A 6,142-nucleotide genomic window follows, 5' to 3' on the forward strand; every position below is an offset into this window, starting at 1 on the left:
GGGTTGAGGCATCAGAGAATACACATAGTCTCTGGTTTTGTACTGCTGTAGAAGGCACGGGGGCATATGGACGTGTAATGCGGAGGTTGGTTAAGGTAGATAGAGAATCTTTCCACTCTTGCCACAAGTTTCTTTTCTGGGGAGGCAGTGGGGCATCCCAGTCAATTGACTCACAGGTTAGGTCTCTGAGCAAAGCTTTACCTTGGATAGTGACAGGAGCTGCAAATCCTAAGGGGTCGTACAAGCTGTTTAGAGTAGAGAGAACACCTCTGCGAGTGAAGGGTCTTTCTTCGCTGTTTACTTGGAAGGTAAAGGTGTCAGATTTTAAGTCCCACAAGAGTCCAAGGCTACGTTGAGCTGGTGGGGAATCGGTTCCTAAATCCAAGTCTCTTAAATCGCTGGTATGATCTTGGGAAGGGAAGGCTTCCATCACTACTTTGCTGTTGGAAGCTATTTTGTGAAGCCTCAGGTTTGAACAAGCAAGCATTTCCTGAGCTCTTTTGAGGAGGCTGATTGCTGTCTCGGCTGTTGGCATAGATTTTAGGCAGTCATCTACGTAGAAGTCTTTATCTACAAGTTGTCTAACATCAGAACCATACTCTAGCTCACCCTCTTGAGCTGAACGTCTGAGTCCATAGATGGCAACTGCAGGTGAAGGGCTGTTACCAAAGATGTGTACCTTCATGCGATACTCCGTGATGTCTTTTGAGGGGTCATTGTCTCTGAACCAGAAGAATCTTAGGAAATTCCTGTCTTTTTCTCTCACAAGAAAGCAATGAAACATTTGTTGAATGTCAGCTGTGAAGGCAATAGAGTCTTTTCGGAAACGGATGAGTACCCCTAGGAGTTTGTTGTTGAGGTCTGGTCCTGTCAGGAGTACGTCATTTAAAGAAACACCTTCAAACTGGGCACTGGAATCGAACACCACTCTTATCTGACCTGGTTTCTTCGGGTGATATACTCCGAACATTGGCAGGTACCAGCATTCTTCTGTGTCTTTAAGAATGGGAGCTATCTCGGCGTGACCATTCTCAAATATTTTAGCCATAAAGGAGAAGAAATGATCTTTCATCTCTGGTTTCCTGTGAAAGTTGTGTTTAAGTGAAGAGAAGCGTTTGAGTACTTGTTCTCTGTCATTAGGAAGGCGTTGTCTGGGTGTTCTAAAGGGTAGAGGAGCAACCCAGCTGTTGGCATCATCCTTGACTAGTCCTTTCTCCATTATTTCCAAGAATAGTTTGTCCTCTATGGACATTGCCACCTGGTCATCCTTCTTTGTTCTCTGGAAGACTGCGTGTCCCAGATGATCTTGATAGTTGTCACAGATATGGTTGTCACTAGTTGAGTCTATGAAGGTACAGTGTGGTAATTCCTTTATGAGGAAATGGTTATGACATGGCTGGAATAGAGAAGGGCGTCCATTTTCTAAAGTACAGGTAAGCATGCTGTTGACAGAATCTGGTTTATGCACATCTCCAAGACATACTTCTCCTATTATTACCCATCCCAGATCCAGTCTTTGAGCGTAAGGTGCGTTATGTGGACCATTAATCTGACTTCTGGCTTTGTGGACTTGTAGGATATCCCTCCCAATGAGTAGATTTATTTGGGCATGTGGATCCAGTTCTGGTATCAGATGTGCTATGCGTTTCAAATGTGTATGGTGTTTAGCTACATCTGGTGTAGGAATCTCACTCCTATTGTCTGGAATCTCGTCACACTCTGTGATAGTTGGTAAAGAGAGACATGTCTTCCCATCCAAGGACTCAATTTGATAGCCAGTTGCTCTCCTTCCTGTTGTCTCAAAACTCCCTGCGCAGGATCTTAAGGAGTAAGGAGTGCTGGGTCCTTTAACATTAAAGGTCTCAAAGAAGATTGATCTGGCTAGAGACCTGTTACTTTGGTCATCTAGGATTGCATAAAGTTTAACGGCTTTGTCTGGATGGCCTTTGGGGTAAACTTTGACTAAACATATTTTGGAGCAGGATCTACCGCTAATGGCATCTTTGCAGACTTCGGTACATTGTGAAGTTATTTCTGGTGTGACTGCAACAGTGTCTTTTTGTTCTACACTGTGCTCCCCGCCATGCTCTGTATCGGTATAACTGTGTTGCAAAGCCCATGGGGGAGGACCAGGGTGTAGAGCGGTATTGTGGTCTGTGCTGTGGCATTCTGTGCAGTTAGCACTAACCTTGCAGTCCTTGGCGAGGTGTGATGTGGAGGAACAGCACTTGTAGCAGATCCTATTCTCCTTTAAGAAGGCTTTGCGGTTCTCCAGGGACTTTTCTCTGAAGGTTCTGCATTTCAGGAGAGGATGCGGTTTGTGATGCAGAGGACATTGCTTGGCTGGATCTTTGTCTGTGGTCTCTTGGCGATTAAAGCTGGTAGACCTGCGGAAAGAATCTGAATAATGCACATTAGTCTTGTGAACTGCAACTGATGTTTTGCGGGGGTTAGGTACCATAGGTGCAGTATTTGTCAAGGTAAAGGCAAAACTAGGATCATTCCTGGTCATAGCTTGCTGGTGTACAAAGTCCACGAAAACTGAGAATGGTGGAAATTGCACTTTGTTCTGCCGCTTATATTTGGAGCCATGGTTGATCCATTGTTCCTGCAGATTATACGGTAGTTTCTGCACTATAGGGTTAACGCCTCTGGCTGTGTCAAGGAAGGCAAGTCCTGGTAAATCTCCCTCACATTTAGCTACTTGAAGTTCTTTTAGTAAGTCACTTAGTTCTCTGAGTCTCTGATAGCCTTTGTTGGGTAACTTGGGGAAATCGTCTATTCTTTTGAACAGAGCACTCTCTATTATCTCTGGTGAGCCATAGCACTCATTAAGTCTATCCCAGATCATCCTAAGTCCATTCTCAGGGTGGTTAATGTTAATCACTCTTATCCTTCTAGCATGTTCTGCAGATTCATTCCCAAGCCATTTAATTAAGAGGTCTATCTCTTCACTATGTGAAAGGTCTATTCCTCTGATAGCATTTTGAAAAGAGGACTGCCAGGCTCTGAAGTTCTCAGGGCGATCATTGAACTTTGAAATACTAATCGTGACTAATTCACGGCGGGTGAGAAATTTAGCAAAGTCTAATGTGTCCTGATTGGCTCTTGGAGATGTCGGTACATTAACACGGTAGGTATATGGTGTGTAGTCATACCTGTTAGTGTTGTCTGGTTCCCGACGGTTGGTATCACACCGCTTCTGTGTGAAGTAGGCTGTGTCTTTCTTGGAGTTTGCAGATTCAGACATCTGAGGTGGGGAAGAGTTGTCCCTCATAGGTTCACAGTGTCTAGGATTCTCTTGCTTGCAAATGTGTGGTCTGTTGTCCACTGGTGGTGGCGCTGTAGAGTGTACTTGATTTGTTTGCATGAAGTCTGAATGCGTACCTTGTAAAGATGGAGGGTTGCTACTCCTTTTTGAGACTTGACGTACGTATTCTGATGTGCGTTGCAGTGAATCCTGAGATCCATTCTCTGTGTCAAGTACATTGGTTCTTCTTATATCAGGGAGTTCTGCAGTCTCCAAGATTTCTGCTTCAGCTATGGCAGCCGCTGCCTCCTTCTCTGCAGCGAGCTTCTCGCCGATTGCTTCTAAGCGTTTGCTCTCGATTTTTAATTGCATCTCCTGCTCGGCAAAGTTAGCCCTTACTTTTGCGGCTTCCGCTTTTGCACGTGCCATGATGGCTGCATTACTGACAGACAAGGATTTGGAGGAACCAGAGACTTGGGACCTTGTTTTGTATGAGGATATCGTTTTCTGTGACATGGTGATCTGGTAGAGATGTTTGATTGTGTAGAGACTGCTGTAATGCTGTCTGCAAGTAACTGTTCAGACTGTGTCGCAGATCTCTGAGGAGTCAGTATCTTTGAACTGTTATGAAGCTGCTTGACTGTGAAGAGACTGTTGTGTTGCCTTATAAGCGTGGCTGCACTGACTTGTACAGGTTTCTGTGTAGTCAAATGGCGGTTCTCCTATTGCTGAGCTGCCATAGTTGGTAGACTGTATAGAAACTGTGTGGCTGTCATATGCAGATAGCTGTGGCTGGCAGTGTAACGGCTCTGTAAGTCAGTATATGTCCCCACTGCTGACAGGCAATGATTTACTGACGGAGTCAGTGTAAGAGAGTCCATCTGCTTGTAGCATTCGATGTTTTACTGTTCAGCCTCTCACTAAGCCCTTTCTGGCAAATTTGAAGCCTACAGTATAACCACCTTTACTTTTCAATAATCTGTTCAGAAGAGGTGTTTGTAGAACGGTGTTTTATTATTCAGTAAAGGGATCACAGATATGATGCGTTGATTTGATGTACAATACGATATGATGATATGTGATAATGAGGTAAAACTGTTAATGAAACAAGAATATGCAATTATGATATGCATGTGAAAAGCAAAATGGATATACACAAGTACATATAACATGGGCTGTGCAAACATGTGATTACATGTGCAAGTATAAACTACAGTGCAGCTAACATTACTCACTGGCTAAACAGGTTGAGATGAGACATTTAATATACAAACTCACCATCGAATGCTATATGAGAGTTGGACCCATGTAAAGCATGACTGTCTGGGACCATGAGGGAAGTAGAAAGGCTGATCCCAGCTTCTTCATCCCAGAATGCATTGCAAGACTGGCTACAAGAGGCTATGAGGGTCAAATTAATTGATGGGACTGACCACCAGATGGGGCAATAATACAACTTTCTGTAGTAAAGGTAATCAGATCTACACAAAGCAAATGCTGAAGGCATGACACTCCCCGTCTGGTATCACTGGTACCATATTTTAAACTCTAAACAGATAACAATAAGAATAGTTCAGTCACTGGTCTGAGGAACAACTTAGTCTCTCCTCGCTTACAGATCTTGACCTCAACCTTACGAACCTTCCCATCCTTGCTTGGGAACGTCTTGGTGACAAGACTTAAAGACCATTCGTTGCGTTGTGACTGGCAATCTCTGACGAGCACAATGTCACCTGGTTTTAAGTTGGGTTTGGCAACTTGCCACTTGCTCCTTGACTGCAGGGTAGAAAGGTATTGTCTTTTCCATCTGTCCCAAAAGGTGTTTGCAAGGCTTTGAACTTGTCTCCATTGACGTTTGAACAGGTCTTTGGTATTGAATTCTCCAGGAGGAGCATAGGTAATCCCGGTCTTCTGTGTAAGAAGAGTGGCCGGAGTAAGTAGAAGTGGGTCTTCTGGGTCATTAGACACTGAAGTCAATGGTCTTCCGTTGACAATAGCTGAGACTTCAGCCATGAAGGTTGTTAAGCTCTCGTGAGTAAGTCTTGCAGTTCCCAGTTGCAAGAATATGGAATCAAGGATTCTGCGTATCATGCCGATCATCCTTTCCCAGGCACCTCCCATATGAGAAGAATAAGGCGGGTTGAAGGTCCATGTACAACCTTGCTCACTGAGATATCTCTCTATGCTTTTAGTGTCAATGTTCGAATTAATTTGTAATTCTTTGGCTGCTCCAATGAAGTTGGTACCTCTGTCGGACCGGATGTGTTTTACTGGGCCACGGATAGCAATGAAGCGTCTAAAGGCATTGATGAAGCTTGAAGTGTCCATTGATTCTATAACTTCGATGTGAACAGCTCTGATGCTCATACAAGTGAATACAACCGCCCAGCGCTTGCTGTTCGCATTCACACCTCTAGTATGTCGTGTGATGACAGTCCATGGACCAAATACATCAAGACCAACATTGGAGAAAGGAGGGTCTGTACTAAGTCTGTCTGTTGGAAGATTAGCCATCTTCTGAGTTTGGGAAGTACCACGAAGTCTACGGCAAATGATACATTTGAAGATTGTGCTGCTTACATACCTTTTCGCTCCAATAATCCAGAACCCAGCTGATCGTAGAGCTCCTTCGGTAAACAATCGTCCTTGGTGTTTGACTTCGTTGTGATAGTGTTGCACAATTAAAGAAGCTATGTGGTGACTCCCAGGAATGATTAAAGGATTTTTCTCATTTGTCTCCAAGTTTGCTTCTTGAAGACGGCCTCCTACTCTCAATAAATGATTTTCATCAAGAAAAGGGTCTAGCTTTTTTAAGGTGCTGTCTTTGGGAATAGGATTTCCACTGTTAATGCAGTCGATCTCTCCGGAAAAGATTTGGTGCTGCACAACACG

This window comes from Pseudophryne corroboree, chromosome 5 (genome assembly GCF_028390025.1).
Source record: "Pseudophryne corroboree isolate aPseCor3 chromosome 5, aPseCor3.hap2, whole genome shotgun sequence".
In the NCBI taxonomy this organism is placed as follows: domain Eukaryota; kingdom Metazoa; phylum Chordata; class Amphibia; order Anura; family Myobatrachidae; genus Pseudophryne; species Pseudophryne corroboree.